At 54.2% G+C, this 17,565-nt stretch overlaps 1 protein-coding gene across 1 annotated transcript in view; it reads right to left on the bottom strand.

Moving 5' to 3' along the window:
* The window catches only part of SH3RF3 (SH3 domain containing ring finger 3), a 161,638-nt gene that overhangs the window by 9,503 nt on the left and 134,570 nt on the right, over positions 1 to 17,565 (bottom strand).

The following is a 17,565-nucleotide window of genomic DNA, read 5'->3' as shown; positions in this document are numbered from 1 at the left end:
CATAAAGCACACTTAGCAGGGGTGTGTGCCTCAAAGTAAGTCAATAACATTTTAGTATGAACAAATCTGAAGTTTTTCTCTACTCCAAGCACTGGTACTGATGGAAAGGATTGGAGCTGATGCCCTGAATGCACACCACGGCTGGCATGGGCAAGCCCCAGCCTGGAGGGGAGCAGGCATGGGGGAAATGTGGCACAGGGCAGCCTTGATTAGTATCCACCGAGATGAGCATGGGACACATTCAGGAGAGCTTTGGTCAGTTAGCCACCAGGGGGCGCTATGCAGCTGGCTCGGAGGTGTTGCCACCCTCCAAGTAGCCACGTTCCTGAGGCCACCACGCAGAGGAAGGGACTCCCAGGATGACAGCCTCCTAACTGAGACCAGCAGGGGGAGGGCATCGGCTCAGGTGCACAGAGGGTCCTTGGAGCTCACTTGGGGGCTCTGGAAAGGGAGACAGGCTGGCAACAGACCCTCAAACACTGCGGGGTCTCTGGCAGAAACCCACTGGCTATCAAGTGGTCAAGTGGGATCTGGAGATGAAAACTCTAAAAGTAATCTAACAGTATATGTGTGTGCCTGTGTGAATGTCCGAGCCTCTGCGTGAATGTCTGTGCCTATTTGTGAATGTGTGTGCTTATGTGTGACGGTATCAGTATGTGTATGCATGTACATGGGCATACGTATGTATGTGCGCACATGTATGCATGTGTGTCTGTGTGCATGTGTGTGCACGCACAGGTGAATAAAATTAAGATCCATGTGATGGGTCCCCAGGCCTGCCAGTGGCCCCATGGTGCCATCCACGACAGGAGGAGGTTCACATCACTGGCTCAGCCTGCACCCCATGGAGCTGAGGGCTGACTGCCCTTCCTGATGCTCTGCTGGGCCAGCCAGGTTCTCAGAGCACAGGGACTGAATTCTGGACACTCACCAACAAACCCCGGTGGGGCCACTGGACCACATGGGCACCAGGGCAGGGACAAAGGCTCCAGGCATGAGCTGGGTTGTTGGTGGCATCATAGCCAGAGAGTCCTGCTGGGTGAGTTAGCCAGAACCTGCATGCCCAGTGGGGAGGGGCCTGCATGAGACCTGCCAGCGACCAGGGGGAGGGTCTCTCGATCCCCGGTGAGGTCTGACTGTGCCCATTGCTAGGTCTCACCCAGCTCAGATCTCTGGCTGCTGCTCCATATAAAATCAAGGCGAAGGAGACACAGTTAGGACAGGCCCAGGGCAAGTGGGCAAGGCCTCTTGGAGGTTTCTTGGCAAAGCCACAGCCTTCCCAGTAGAGCAGGTCGCCAGGCCTACCAGTAGGGCTGCCAGCCCTGTGTCGGGCTCCCACCACCTGCACCTGCCAACTGGGTGGCAAGGGCCACCGTAGGATAGGGGCTCAGTGGGCACGGCAGCCATGCCAGGCACAGCAGGCAAAGGGACAGGCGGAGCCAGGCTGTCGAGGTCCACACCTGGGTCAGCACATCAGAGAAGAGCCCAGGGGAACATTAGAAAGACAAACACGCATGCACTCACACACACCGCACACACACAACCTGAGATAAAGCCATAGCCTGCTAGCAAAGAATCACCTGGAAACCAGTATTATAAAAGAGATATACATTCATTACAGGAGAACCGCAAAACATCTTAAAAATAATAAAATGATAGCTTCTGTCCCTAGAGGGTTTGTTCCTTAGAACGTTAATGCAAAAACTTGGCCGAAGGAAAAAGAAATTTAAAGCTTAAATGAAAAACTGCTGCCAATTAAAAGTCAGTTAAAATTATGGAAAATTATCTCTGAAATTAAAAGAAGTCAAAGAGAACAGAATTTGATTTATAAAATGTGACATTAATTTTTTTAGGGAGTCAATTCATTTAATTAAACGAAGTAGACCTGAGTGCCACATTTTCCTCATTAATCCACGGGGTTAGATGGCCCCACTTCTCTCACACAGATTTACCCTGTGTTCTGTTCACAGGACATTTAAAGCTGCTGGTGGGCACACACTGGATGCTGGGCAGGTGTGGTGGGCAGCACTGATATGTACATGGTTTGGTCTGCAAGGCTCAGCCCCGACCCCCTAGGAAAACCTCAACCTGCAGGACCAAATGCACTTGTGGGTAGGGCAGGCTCTTCCCACCACCTCCGAGCACAGGGCACAGACAGAGCCACACACGTGCACTCTGCCAGGTGCCCAAAAGGACATTTCCACGAGCTGAGACAGGAGTTCAGGGTCATGGATCAAGGGTCATGGACCATGTTCCGATTGAGTCCACCCTCAGTGGCCTGGGGGCATCGCTGCCATCGGGGAAGCGCAGATCTAGTCCCCCAGATGGCTGACGTTGGCTCAGGAGAGCAGGTGCAGGAGGGGCTCGGCGATAATTCATTTTATTACACATTTTGATATTTTCTGACATATTATGTCAAATGTTGTTTCTTCTTAATTTGAGAGGAACATGAAAGCAAAACTTGTAAAAGTTGCTCCGCACACAGGATTCTAGACATGATGTACCGGAGAGAACTTCTGTTGTTCCGTGGATGGGAAGGGAGGTGGTTTTGGAGGAGTGGGGTTGGGGTGGCCTGAAAGCTGGGCTGGTTGCCAGCCAACTGGGCAGGTCCAGGTGAGAATCCAGGAGGTGGGGAGGGGGGAGCATGGGGCCTGTGAGAAGAGCAACATGGTGGATGGCTCCTTGGGGGCCTGGTTGAGAGGCTGGAGTCGCAGGGGCAGTGGGATTGGAGGGGAGCTGGCAGTCTGGATGCAGGATCCCAGCCACTCTCTGACCCCAACACTGCCTGTTCCATAACTGCTGGAGCAGGATGAGCGAGGGTGGGGGAGTTTGCTCTCCCTTCACCCTCCAGGCGTTACTGCCTTGCACCTCAGGGCCTTACTCAGTGTTTGCTGACCCACCGGGTCTCCAGCCAGTGTCCTGAGCACAATCATACGGCCACGGCTGACCCGGCCCAAACCTGCCTCAGGTCCTGGAGCTCCTGGGACAGAACCCCACCTTCTCCTGCCAGTCTTGGGCCTCCCCCACACATGGCCCCCAGCACTGCAGGTAACCACACACTGCAACAACGTCCTGCGTACCTTGCTGTCCCAGAGATACCCCATGTTCAGTGAGGGCCATGGCGTGATATGGACCAGCTAGCAGCCTCCATAGCAGGAAACCTGGGTGCTATGTTGAGCTCTAGCTCAGCAGGTCTGGGTGGGGGGCTGGGTTACCTCCCTGTGCCCCCTGGCCCATCAGATGAGCAAGTGCTGACATCTCCCACTCCTCACTGTCACAGCCTCCCAGGGCCAGGACTGGGTGGCCCGAACCCCTGGGGTGTCAGCACCCTGTGAGGGCCCTGAACTCGGGATTGGACCCTGGTGGTCCCACCTCTGCTGTGTAGCCCAGGACGCTGTCATTGCACCAGGTGGTGTCACAAAGGCCAGCACAGGGAAGGAGGCACCGCGGCCAGGGCTCCGCGAAGGCAGGAGGCCTGTGCACATGCGCCTGCCCCAAGGGCCCCAGGGTGCAAAGCCAGGCTGGGGCCCAACATGAGAGGGTGAGGGCAAGGGCCATGCCACCTGGCACTCCTCCCAGCAGGTGCCCCTGGGCCTCGTTTCCTCACCTGTGAAGTGGGGGTGACGACAGTCCCTGCTCCTGAGAGCTGCCTGGGGACCAGATGAAATAAGACATGCCAGACATTTGCCTGCTGTCCCCACCACCCTCTCGTCACTATGGTTACCAGAGCAGGCTGGAGACTTCTTTCTGAGGCCACCAGTCCACCAGTGACACACGGGTGTCTCTCCACGGCTGCATCTCACTCTCTGGGCATGGAAATGCCATGCTCAGCCAGAGGAACAGTGCCAGGACCTCGTCTCTTCGACAGCAGTCCTCACAGGATGCAAGTGTTGATGCTGTGCTTCCCACAGGCTGTGGTGACATGTGTGGCAGAGGGGGGCCCTTCCCTGTGCTGAGCCGCAGGGGCTGTGAGCAGAGCCAGAACAGGAAGCAGAAGGCCTGAATGTCTTTCCCCAACAGGAGTGTCACCTGCTGGGCTGTGAAGGGCCTCACGGCTCTGAACAGAGGTGCTTCCTGGGTTCTCTGAAGCCCCTGGACTTGCCAGGCTGGGTGCAGGTAGCTTCTCAAAGCAGGTCACACCCTTCACCAGGGATAAGAGGCTATGGTTTAATTCAGCTGAGAAACAACGAGGTGAAAGGCGGTGGCTGTGAAGCTCTGACCGGCTGCCCCACGTCCTACGAGGCGAGGCCCCCTGGCTGACAGCGCAGGACTGCTCGGGTGTCAGGCTCCCGGCGTCTGCCTGTCCCTCCCCTAAAGCAGCCCGAGGCAGATGCTGGCGACGGCCTTCTGCACTCAGGGCTACTCTTGCATCCCAATCACCCCCACCCTCGGTTCTGCAACCTGAGGGCTGACGTGACCAGCTTGGAGCAGCTCTGGGAAGCTGGGGGCTGACGACTCCATTGCATGGGTCTCCCCAGGGGATGAAGAGATGGAGACAGAATGACCCAGAAGCCCTTGGAGAGCCATGGAGAGGGACTCGGGGAGGGGTGCTGCCCTCCCTGGTGCCGAAATGGGGCAGCTGGGTGGGCCCTGGGAGGGTCACAGGGTTCTTCAGTCACGAGTGAGGGCAGGGCCTCATGGGTCGGAACTGAGGTACTTCCTGGGCTCTGGGAAGTCCTGCAATTTCCAGGCTGGGTCCCCACTCTGAATGGCCAGGGGACCCGCACCCACTACCCCAAGGAGCGGCTGGGAGTCTGGCATCCATGGGTTGACTAGTACATATTCTAGGCAGCCAAGCCCCCCTGGACCTGTGTCTCTGAACACCCGCAGGCTCTGAAAACTGCCATCCTGCCAGCCTCACTTTATTCATCCCAAGTGGGAGCCACACCCCAAATCTAAGGTGATGAGTCCAAACAGAGGCAAAGAAGCTTCCTCTAGAAATCCAGGGGCACCCCACCCAGGACCGCATCTCCCGCATCTCTGTGGACTGACCCAAACAATCGGGCTGCTCCGGGGGGATGGGACACAGTGCCCCCAGGAGAAGGGCGGCTGCGCTGGTGGGATTGGGCTGCACAGACGGTCGTTAGGAGTGAGGGGACTGTGTGTGCTGCACCAAGTCCCATCTCTCTGGCATGTGAAATGAAAGTGAAAGTTGTTCAGTCATGTTCGACTCTTTGTGACCCCATGGACTATACAGTCTGTGGAATTCTCCAGGCCAGAATACTGGAGTGGGTAGCCGTTCCCTTCCCCAGGGGATCTTCCCAACCCAGGGACTGAACTCAGATCTCCCACATTGCAGGCAGATTCTTTACCATCTAAGCTACCAGGGAACGGAGAAGGCAATGGCATCCCACTCCAGTACTCTTGCCTGGAAAACCCCATGGACGAAGGAGCCTGGTAGGCTGCAGTCCATGGGATCACTGAGGGTCGGAAATGACTGAGCAACTTCACTTTCACTTTTCACTTTCATGCATTGGAGAAGGAAATGGCAATCCACTCCAGTGTTCTTGCCTGGAGAATCCCAGGGATGGGGGAGCCTGGTGGGCTGCCGTCTGTGGGGTCGCACAGAGTCGGATGCGACTGAAGTGACTTAGCAGCTACCAGGGAAGCCCTTTTATGATTTTATATATATATAAAATACCATAAGCTGTTTATGATTCTTTTTAAGAATCAGAAGACTCAGGAGGAGCCTTCCCTAATGCCGAGGAGCAGGTGGGTAGAGGGCAGCTCCAGAAGGGGCTTCCCTGGGCGATGGCAGTGAGGCTAGGTGTGTATACAGGGCAGAGCCTGTGGTCGGTCTGTTAAGACGCCGCTCTGTGTCCAGGGTGCTGCCTGGCCCCGCATTCAGCAAGCACCTGCTTTCCCATCTCCATGTGAAACTCTTTCCTCTTCTATGAGTTCTGAACCCCACCCCCTCCACCATCACCCACATCCTCCTGTGTCCTGAGCAGAGATGGTGTTCAAGGTGAGGCCTCCCCCATTCTGGTGATTCACTTTTCCTGGGCCTCTCCCACATGCACGTGTTATTAAACTTCGATATCCTCCTATTGATACACCTCATTTAGTTCTTAAATCTGCCAGAAGGACCCAGAAGGGGAGAGAAACGTCTTCCCCCAACAGGAAATACCCCAGGAGAGAGCAGTGCGCGGGTGAGACAGCGGGCAAGCCCCAGTGAGAGGTGGGGTCCCAAGGCCTCCCAGAGTGGCTCCCTCAGGTTCTCTCTGGGCAGCGGGGCTGTTGGAGAGGGGTGGTGGGCTGGGCTGGGCGTGCACATCCCTCTCCTCTCCCTGGGAGCGCAGTCCCTCTATCCCTTCCCTCCAGCTCTACTCACAGCCCATCCCTGGCCCTTGGTGAGCATTCCTTTCTGGGAGAGCTTGTTTCTCTCTCATCCACTCTGTCCACTTGCATGCCTTCAGGTCTTCAGCCTCTGTATGTTGTTTTTTTACCCCCTCCCCTACATGGACCACTGGTTGAATTTGTGCTGTAACCCAGGCCCATGGGCAGTGGTGCCTGCACCAGGGAAGTTCCCACAGGAGCCCGGCTCTGGATCGGGGCCAGACCAGGCCTCTGGGCGGTACCCTTGTCCCTAGGCAAGAAGTCACTGGGCAGAACGCAGTGAGATGAGGGAGGGTTAAAACGCTGAGCTTTCACTGCATCACAGCTTTCCCTGGACTCAGCATTCTGACCTGCTCCTTTCTCTTCTCACCCTGATGCAGGAAGGCCTGTTAACTCGGCAGAATTTATAGCTCAACACTAATGTCTTTAAGATTGCTTCTGAGGAGGTCAGGCCAGAGGGCAGATGGCAGAGGCGTGAAGCCAGAACAGCCCTCTGGCTCTAGGCTGTGTCTGAGCCGCTCTTGGCTTCCTCCACCAGGACAACCTTGCCTTGAAAGTACGTTTCCAACAGGCTTCTGCTTGTTTTCTGTAGAACAAGTGTGGGGCCACCACAAAATATTAGATTAAATGAAATGCATTCAGATGAAATCTCTGCAAAACCTGGTATCCTCCAGAAGTTCTGGAATGGAACAAGGAAGATCAAACACATCCTTATCTACTCAGGTGTGCCAAGTGCAGGTACTTCTGAAAAATTTTTTAAACAAAACAGATGGGTAGAAACTACCTCATCCAACCAGAAAAACGGCAGCAGGACGGTCACCACAGGGGAGGGGCTGTCCACACTGGAGGGGCTCTGTCAGCGGGATGCAGGATCTTGGAGGCTCAGGTAGGGATCTAAGCTGTTATTTCCACTAGCACTGACAACCAGCCCTGCCAGCTCTCAGGGACACCGGAGTTGTCTTCCTGGACTCATGTCCTTCTTAGCACAGCTGTTTGCAGGCAACGTCAGGTGACACCCCCTGGGCACCAGCTCAGCGTGGTCGGCCTCAGCCCTGCAAATCCCAGACCCTGGCCTGGCTGCTCCTCCCTGAGAAGGGCCTGACTGGGCTCTTCTGCTCCTAAACTCTAAAGAGCTGCCACCACATGCACATGCCTGCTTGTCATCATCACATTAGAATGATTAGGAAAGGACAGAAATTTGGAAGAACTCGAGGTGTCAGGACCCCAGTGAACTCAGGTCACCAGGAGCCCCTCATGGCTCCTCTCTGAGCTGCTGATCTAATAGGGAAGAGGCGGCTGCCTCGAAGATGGAGGGAGGGCCTCAGAGTCCACCTCGTGAGCAGTCCTGGCAGGAGGATGTGGGAAAGGCTTAACTAGAGCTGCTTACACCAAAGGGCAGGGAGGGCTGCCTATGAGTTGTGGGTGAGTTTATCTTCCACGACTTGACTCCTGGGGCTGTTTCTACTAGGGGTGCCGAAAGCAGAGGCTCTGGACCCTCTCCCAGTGTGTGCCCTGGGGCAGAGACTCAGACCAGCACAGAGGGGGGCCACAAAGCCCACATCTCTCCCTGGGATGGACCTTGTTGTTCTCCAGTCTCGCCTCAGCAGCAGTGTTTTCTTGCCATCGGCACAGAGGAGGGAGGTGCCAGTGTCCTTCACAAACTACGAGTGTCTCTCTGGCTGGAAGGCAGGCTTCTCTGCATAGGAGGCTGAGGAGCCGCCTGCAGCTCCCCTGCATGTCTCCCTACTGCCCCTCGATGGGCCCTGCCTCCGGGTTCCAGGGCGCCCTACGGAGCACCCGCTTGCTCAGCTCTGAGCCCGGGCACAAGCCAGGGCTCGCCGCCGAGTAAGCGCCCACAAAGATTCTTGTGTCAGTGGATCAAAGAGCACACGGGTGGCTGAGGGCAGCCCAGGTATGCAGTGAAGAAAAGGGTGAGTTCTGAAAAACAAGGATTGATGAGGTGCTGCCAGGATTTCTGGTCACGGGGGAGTCAGTCTCTGGGGAGGGGGCCCTGTAGGGGTGTGAGTGTGTGAGGCACACTGCCGCGGGTTCTGGGTCCTGCAGACCCCCCATCAGACTCCTCCTTCACTGATGAGCAGGGAAGCTCATTTTCGTTCTGTGATTAGGTCCCTGGACCCTCTGGTGGGGGTGCTGTCAGCCTGCCGAGACGGGTCTTTCCACTCCAGGGGGGCTCTGCTCCACTGACCAGAATCGGTTCTGGGCTTGCTCACTGCCCGGACAGGCTGGTGTGACAACCACCAATAGAAACGGTGTCACGAGTCTGTGTCCTTTTCCCGCCCTGGCTCTAATGACACTCGGTTGCAGTGTGGCCCGGCACCTCCTCCCTATACTGCTCTGCTGTCCCTGGTCCATGCACCAGACACGCCTGTCCCCCCGACAGCCGCCTGACCTCTGTGCTGTGTCATACTAGGAGTCGTCACAAACGAAGCTGCTCTGCACACTCATTCTGGAGCCCATGGGGCATGAGATTCCCTCTCTCCTAGGAAGACCTTCAGGACTGAGTGGCTGGGTTCATGTCTCTAGGAACCACTGGGCTCTCTTCCAGAGCATGTGTATCGTCTTCTACTAATATTCCCACCAGCAGCGACCGGGAGCTCTCTGCTCAGCCTAACCCTTTAAATAAATACTAGCTCTGCCTCTCATCTTCACGGAATATGGGCACCCCCACCCCCCTCCCCCCACTACACACTCAATAAGGAATAAGGTTTCTACATAAAAACAGGCACAGGTCTTGTAGATAAGCCTAGCCTTGTTTTCCACACAAGTGGCTTTCTCATGTCACGTGACAGCCTTCTCTGAATGGGCAGAAAACACGAACATAACTTGTGTCCCGTGTGTATGCTCCCAAGGTGACCTCAGCGAGGAGGGGCTCATGACCCATCCTGTGGCCACCAGTCAGCTCTCTCCCCAGCCAGTCCTATCAAAGTGACCATGGTGGTAGGGACAGAGGTGACGTGTGGGCTCAATATCACAGGTGTCCTCCCACCAGCGCTTCCTGGCTGCAGCCACTGCCGACTGCCCAGTCTGCCAGAGACCAGCACTGAGCCCCCAGTACGCCCTGCCCTCTGGGCGATGAGTGCCCCCTGGCGGCAGGCTGATTAAAAGGGACCACTTCTACCGCAGATGGGGCAGCTTTTAGTTCCCACTGAAAGAGTCACTTATTCTGGACTCATGGCTCCTTCCCCACATACAATGCTTCTGCCAAAACTCCTGTCTATGGACTCAGGGAATACCTTACCCAGCATCACGATACTCCGATACTCTACATAGCAATGCTTCTGGAAAAAAATCAAGCATGACAATGGGCCCCTGTTCGTGGAATTCACTGGTCTCACCCTGCCCCTCACTGTCCACAAGCAGGCAGCCTGACAGAGTGGTGCAGTGACCTCTTGAAGATCCAGTGAGTCTGGATCCAGGAGACCCCTTGGGGCATCTCAGTGTCACCATGCCCTATGCTCAGGGTCATTGGGAAATGACAACAGCCCACCCAGGCAGGACAGCTGATGGCCCAGACCCTTCAGCATGGAGCCCTGAGTCCCCAGATCAGAACCACGGCAGCTGAGTTGCTCGCTGGAGGCAAAGGGGCAACGGAGCAGGTGGTAGGAGAGGCAGTTACAGACACGAGTGCTGTGGTCGGCACAGAGATTTCCTTGTTCTGTTAGGAATGCAGCCGTGTGTGTGTACCTATAAAATACTGTTGATTGTTCACTCTCCCATTCCTCATCACAGAACATCAGCAGTGCTGACTTTATACCTCGGGCTTGCAGTTACAAGACACCATGGAGAAACACGAATATCATGGAGGACTTGCCATCCCCCTGTGGGGATTAGCTCATCCCAGTGGCTCGCAGCACAGTGATCTCACATCAGCAGAAGCAAGCCCCTTCGCTGTCTTTACTCAGAGACGAGGCTGGGTCAGAGTTGGGCTCAGGGCCCAGCTAACAGGGTACACCATGATGGGTGCTTTGTGTGGCAGGTTGGCCAGGCTGTGGGGCCAGTGGTCAGCCCCTCGTCTGGATGCTGTGGGGAAGGTGTGTCCAGATGTGGTCAACTCCACAAGCTGGGGCCTCAGGAAAGCAGGCTCCTTGCAGCATGGGCCTTGATGGCCAGGTGGCCGGTGCCAGCGGTCACGTGCCGAGGGAACAAGCAAGGTTTCCTGGGAAAGACCTTCTGCCTCCAGATAGCATCTTGATCCCCAACCTCTCTCAGCCTGTCGGCACCAAGGTCTTCGGCTTCCAGCCTCCATGATCATCACAGCACCCAGTCCCTCAGATGAGCATTAACCCAGGCCCTGAGGTGCATAAATGCACCTCTCTCTATTCACTCTGCTTCTCTGTGGAACTCTGATTGAACAAACCAATAATGAAGAAAGGCTTTTGTAATCAGCAGAAGACATTATTCCCATCTTTGTTTGGTTGCTCAGGCATGTCCGACTCTTTGTGACCCCATGGACTGCAGCACACCAGGCTTTCTTCACCATCTTCTGGAGCTTGCTCAAACTCATGTCCATTGAGTCAGTGATGCTATCCAACTATCTCATCCTCTGTCGCCCCCTTCTCCTCCTGGCTTCTATCTTTCTCAGAATTAGGATCTTTTCCAATTGGTCAGCTCTTCGCCGCATGTGGCCAAAATATTGGAGCTTCAGCTTCAGCATCAGTCCTTCCAGTGAATATTCAGAGTTGATTTCCTTTAGGATTGACTGGTTTAATCTCCTTGCAGTCCAAGGGACTCTCAAGAGTCTTCTCCAGCACTATAGTTCGAAAACATCAATTCTTCGGCACTCACCCTTCTTTATGGTCCAACTCTCAGCCCCATACATGACTACTGGAAAAACCATAGCTTTAACTAGACAGACCTTTGTCAGCAAATAAATGTCTCTGCTTTTTAATACGCTGTCTAGGTTGGTCATAGCTTTTCTTCCAAGGAGCAAAGCGTCTTTTAATTTCATGGCTGCAATCACCAACCGCAGTGATTCTGGAGCCCAAGAAAGTAAGTCTGTCAGTGTTTCTATTGTCTCCCCATCTATTTGCCATGAAGTGATGGGACTGGATGGCATGATCTTAGTTTTCTGAATGTTGAGTTTTAAGCCAGCTTTTTCACTTTTTCCCATCTTAGCATTAAACAGAAATTTCCGGGACTTGTCTAAGGTGATAAAAAGCAAAGACATTAGAAGACAGTGGATGCAGCCAGAAACGCAGCCGCAACTGCTAGTCTTACAAAGAGACCGTGAAGTGATAACATTTTCTTTAAATTGACCCATCAGTTCTACTTGAGATATGGTTGGAAAGAGAGTGAATCCTCTAAAAAGATGAATGTGCTTCATTCCCATGCCACAGGCGAACATGTCTTGTAATTTATTAAGATGTGGCCCGGAAGGAAATACGAGCCCGTAACAGTCAAGCCTGCCCCCACAGTGACCTCGCCCTGGAGGGAAGTGCAGGTCTACAGCTCCTGTCCTGTCCCAAGGTGGGGATGCTGCCCTGCCTCCACACAGCTGCCTGCACGATGGCGTGTGTGACAAGACGGGAAGGCACTGCAGTTCCTGAGGGCCACCTGCTGGCCCGGTCTCCTGTGGGCACTACCTTTGGTTTATGGGCTGTGCCCAAGTTTTTCTCTTGAACTGATTCCATCAGCTGAGACTCCCTGGGCATGAAGGACTGGAAAAAAAGTCTCCCACGTCTGATGAGGACACAGTGGTCTCAGAAGACAGCACTAGTGCTGGGCTGGAATTCTGTACCAGATAATTCTAGCTGAGGTTGCATCTCTTGGGCCCATGGCCCACGGCCACTCGGATGTACTTGGATGTCCACCTTTTGTACCATCAGCCAGCTGTCCTGGCTGCCCTGGATGTTCAGGTGTCAAATGTCTGCCATCCTGATTAGTTACAGTAACATTTGCCCTCCTGGGAAACTTCAGTTCAGTTCAGTTCAGTCGCTCAGTCGTGTCCAACTCTTCGCGACCCCATGAATCACAGCACGCCAGGCCTCCCTGTCCATCACCAACTCCCGGAGTTCACTCAGACTCACGTCCATCCAGTCAGTGATGCCATCCAGCCATCTCATCCTCTGTTGTCCCCTTCTCCTGCCCCCAATCCCTCCCAGCATCAGAGTCTTTTCCAATGAGTCGACTCTTCGCATGAGGTGGCCAAAGTATTGGAGTTTCAGCTTTAGCAGCATTCCTTCCAAAGAAATCCCAGGGCTGATCTCCTTCAGAATGGACTGGTTGGATCTCCTTGCAGTCCAAGGGACTCTCAAGAGTCTTCTCCAACACCACACTTCAAAAGCATCAATTCTTCAGCGCTCAGCTTTCTTCACAGACCAAATCTCACATCCATACATGACCACAGGAAAAACCATAGCCTTGACTAGACGGAGTCACAAATTCTTTTCCATTTGTAGAGTTTATTGCTATTTTAAAAATGAATTTGGGGGACTTCTCTTGTGGTCCAGTGGTTGAGAATCTGCCTGCCAATCCAAGGGACGCAGGTTCAATCCCTGGCCTGGAAGGATCCCACATGCCCTGGGGCAATTAAGCCCATTTGCCACAACTACTGAAGCCCGAACACCTAGAAGCCCGTGCTCTGCAATGAGAAGTCACCACAACGAGAAGCCTGAGCACCACAACGGAGAGTAGCTCCCACCCACAGCAACTAGAGAAAGCCCGAAGCAACAAAGGCCCAGCACAGCCAAAAAAAAAAAAAAACTTCAACACTCTGAAAAAATGAATTTTGGTTTAATGTTTTGCAGCAAAAACCCAACTTCTGACTGGAATAGTTTTCTTGGGTGTCATCCATCCTTCAGGCTAAATGTCAGGTGTGAAACTAAGACCTTAAAAACCCCTTTACACCCGTGTTTCTTGGTGGCACAGGAAATGGAGCCTCCAGTGTGGAGATGAACAAGTACTGTTTCACAAACAGAATGCCAACCGGCCCAGGTTCATTTCAAGTAGGCAGCATCTCTTGGTTTGGCAACGTTAGGTGTCCTTTTTCTGAAACTGCAAAATCAAATCCCCTTTTAATCTTTCCTCAGGAGCCTCAGGAATAGAAGCTGTGCATCTATATCTAACCCACGATTCTTATGGGATCTGGCCTTCAGTGAACTGTCAGATACCTAATAATGGTTCCTAATACTTTCGTCCAAATACCTATGCTAAGCATGTATGTAAGGAGATCAAGCCAGTCAGTTCTAAAGGAAATCAACCCTGAATATTCATTGGAAGGACCGATGCTGAAGCTGAAACTCCAGTACTTAGGCCACCTGATGTGAAGAGCCGACTCATGGGAAAAGACCCTGATGTTGGGAAAGATTGAAAGCAAGAGAAGGGGACGACAGAGGATGAGATGGTTGGATGGCATCACTGGCTCAATGGACATGAATCTGAGCAAACTCTGGGAGATAGTGAAGGACAGAGAGGCCTGATATGCTGCAGTCCATGGGGTTGCAAAGAGCCAAATACGACTGAGTGACGGAACAACAAAGCACGAATGAGCACTTCCTCCTTCCAAACCCCATGGTGGCAGATGCCATGCTGCTACCTCACTGATGCAGGAATCAAGCAGGGGAAGCCCCTGGAGCCCCTACGGGGGCAGTGATGTGAGACTCCACCCCTTTCACACACATCCATTCATCTGGGCCCTCCTTCTCCAAATTCAAGCTCCACTCGCTGTGTAGTAAGTAGTTTTGGCTCCTGCCCGCCACCCTGATGTCCTGGGCACCCAGTAGGAGAAGCTGACCAACAGGCCCGAGGAGAGGGCATGGGCACTGGCTGAGCACCAAGGCCTGGCCTTACTCCAGGGGGTTACCAGATGCCTGGCCTTGGCCCCACAGGTGTGCATCACGCCCTGAAAGCTCACCAGCACCACACAGAGCTGAGGCCCAGAAGTTGGTGGACTGAGGCTCAGCACAGGACAAGGGCCAGGGGCCTCAGAGGGAGGCCTGGAGGTTGGCCAGGCCCTCCTGGGAGAGTGCAGAGAAGGTCCCAGGCTGCCTCTGAGCTCTCCACAGACCAGAGGGGCCTGGACTGTCCTACTCAGGGTCTACAACCTACCCATGTCACCGGGGGAGGAACGCTCTGATGGCACGTTCTCTCCAGTAGTAAGTTGCCTGTAAAGCCTCACTGTTCTGACAGTGGGGATGTGTGCTTTCAGGATGGGCTCGCTGTCTGCCCGAGGACCACTCACCTGCCTCACGCCAGCCCACCTCCTCCCACCAGCAGTCCAGCTGCAGGGAGCCGAGGTGAAGGGCTGAGGTCATGAGGCCTCCAGAGGCCTGGGGCAGTCAGCAAAGGGCCCTCCGCCTGCCAGGGCACCAACTCCAGCACCGCAGCAGGCAGGACTGCCCAGCATGCACGTCCCAGGGAGGACGCAGGTCTCCATGGCCTGTGGGGGCCAGATGACCGCCGGACTCCTCAGCAACTCATTCGTGGGGTGGACAGGGTTCCTGAAGCCCTTGAGAATGTGCCTCCTGGGCTGTGTGCTCAGTGAGTTTCCTGCGTAATTGAGCCCCACTGGGGATGCAGCGCTGATCGAGAGCAGGGTGTGGGCCTATCCTCCCCGCAGAGGTCAGTGTGATGTTAGGGCCTGCAGGGGATGCCAGTCCTGGTGAGGTCAGACCCAGTCCACTCCCCCACTGGGTATGATGTCTGCAGGATGCCTCCCCGTGTCCTGCTGGTGGGGCTGGCAGGGCTAGGGGCACTGGAACAGAAAGCCAGGGCCTGTCTTGAAAATGAAAACACTTTGGCAACAACCGATACACTGGTTACAGAGCCGACAAAACCCTCCTCCTAATCTACATCTTAGAAACAGCACGGGCAGCGGCTTGCTTGGCGCATGGATGCCCAATAGGGGAAATAAATTCACAAACCAGTGGTTCTTCACTTTAGGAAAAGGTGCCTGGTTGTTTAAGAGCTTCAACTTTGGGGCTTCCCTTGGTGGCTCAGTGGTAAAGAATCTGCCTGCCAATGCAGGATACTCATGTTCCATCTCTGGTCTGGGAAGACTCTACACGTCAAGAGCAACTAAGCCTGTGTGCACAACTATGGAGCCTGTGCTCTAGAGCCAGGGAATCGCAACTACTGAGCACACGTGCCACAAGCACTGAAGCCTGAATACCCTGGAGCCTGTCCTCTGCCGCAAGAGAAGCCACTGCAATGAGAAGCCTGCACACCACAACTAGAGAGAAGCCCCCATTCACTGCAACTAGGGAAAAGCCCATGCAGCAACGAAAACCCAGCACAGCCAAAAATAAAAAATCTTTTAAAAAAAAAGTCCAGGGACAATTCCTAAAAAAAAAAAGCCTCATCTTCAAGATTTCTTCAGATTGTACATTCCTGAGTTTTCATTAAACATGTCATTGTATCCCTCCCATCATGTGTGGTGTACTTGGTTGCTCAGTTTTGTTCAACTCTTTGAGACCTCATGGACTGTAGCCTGCCAGGCTCCTCTGTCCATGGGGATTCTCTAGGCAAGAATACTAGAGTGGATTGCCGTGCCCTCCTCTTCCCAACCCAGGGATCGAACCCAGGTCTCCCGCTTTGCAGGCGGATTCTTTACCATCTGAGCCACCAGGGAAGCCGAAGAATATTGGAGTGGCTAGCCTATCCCTCAGAGGATCTTCCCAACCCAGGAATCGAACCTGGGTCTCCTACATTGCAGGAGGATTCTTTACCAGCTGAGTTACCAGGGAAGCCCCCCTCACATCATATATACACACAATTTTAATCCGGGGCTGTGGTTAATAAAGGACAGTTCACCTGCAAACTGGTCCCTACACCATGAGGTCCCTACAGTTAGCAGGCCCACCTGCTCTGCCCTGGTCATTGGCCCAACCACGGAACCATGTGAAGTCATTCAGTCGTGTCCGACTCTTTGTGACCCAATGGACTACAACCTACCAGGCTCCTCTGTCCATGGGATTATATAGGCAAGAATATTGGAATGGGTTGCCATTTCCTTCTCCAGAGGATCTTCTGACCCAGGGATGGAACCCTGGTCTCCCACATTGCAGGCAGAAGCTTTAATGTCTGAGCCACCAGGAAAGCCACTGGCCTCCATCAGCCCAAACCCACCCCCAAAGGCTTAGCCCACGGAGGCCACACCTTCTGCGTGGTTTTGGTCAGATGGTTCACTCTCATGGGACCCCTTCTGGCTGTACTTGAATCATGTACAACCAGAAGGCAGATGCCCCAGGCTCACAGTCCCCTCTTCTGGGCTGACCTCAGGACCTCCTGCCAGCAGTTACCCTAGACTTCTTGCCCTCCAAGTCCTGCACGAGCCAAAAACATCAGCAGTCACGGTCTCATGGGGAGGGGAGGCTACCACAAGTCAGTGGACTAGGACCGGACAGCCTGGAGACCAGAGTCCTCAGCCTGGCCCCACAGCCAGTGCTCTGTGATCCTAGGCAAGTGCCTCAGCATCTCTGAACCTAGGAGGGTCATCAAGAATGAACAGTTTAATGTGAAGATCTTGGGAAGTTTTTTCCGGTTCCCAGACTCTATTACTCTGTGAAAAGGAAATACCAGGGGAAACATCAAGGAAATACCCCTCATCGACCAGGGGAAAGTTAACTTTATTCTGGCCCATAAAGTAAAGAATTTTCTACAAGTCATGCGGGGGGAACTTTACCGGCAGTTTTTCCAACTCTCTTCAATCAACAAACATCACCAGATGCCCGCTATGCATGAGGCACCTCCAGGGTCAGTCAGGGCTCTGAGGTTTCTGAAGTAAGTTTTAAATCAGGACTTAGCACAAATAGCAACCAACCCCCACACATGCTGACCCTCCTGTGTGCTGGGCCTGCCGACCCGCTGCGTGTCCTGTTCCATCTAAAAATACATTGGTCCAAATCCACTAAGCTGGTCTCGTGACTCCTGAGGGTCCTTTCAAACATGGGTCACCAGAAGGACCCTCAGCATGCTGGGGCCACGGACAGTGCTGGCCGGAGCCAGCAGTCAACCTTGGAGTGGATGCAGGGGAGGGGGGCACGTGAGCGCCCCTGGTCAGGTCTGACCCCCATGCTTCTCCCACCTGGGGCCTCCCGGCGGCTCTTGGGCTGCTTCCGCTGGCTACTTTCTTTGGCCTTTGCTCAGCTGAGGCTGCCAGGAGGCCTCCTCTGACTGACAGGTGTTCTGCTCCCCGTTCCCACCACCCTCTGGGGTCTAGGCAGACAGCCTCACCATCTGGATCGGGTGTTGCCCCCAAGGGACCAGAGA

The sequence above is a fragment of the Bos mutus genome, chromosome 11 (genome assembly GCF_027580195.1).
Source record: "Bos mutus isolate GX-2022 chromosome 11, NWIPB_WYAK_1.1, whole genome shotgun sequence".
Classification (NCBI taxonomy): domain Eukaryota; kingdom Metazoa; phylum Chordata; class Mammalia; order Artiodactyla; family Bovidae; genus Bos; species Bos mutus.
The sequence above is the reverse complement of the archived record's forward strand: the minus strand, read 5'-3'. Positions and strand labels throughout refer to the sequence as shown.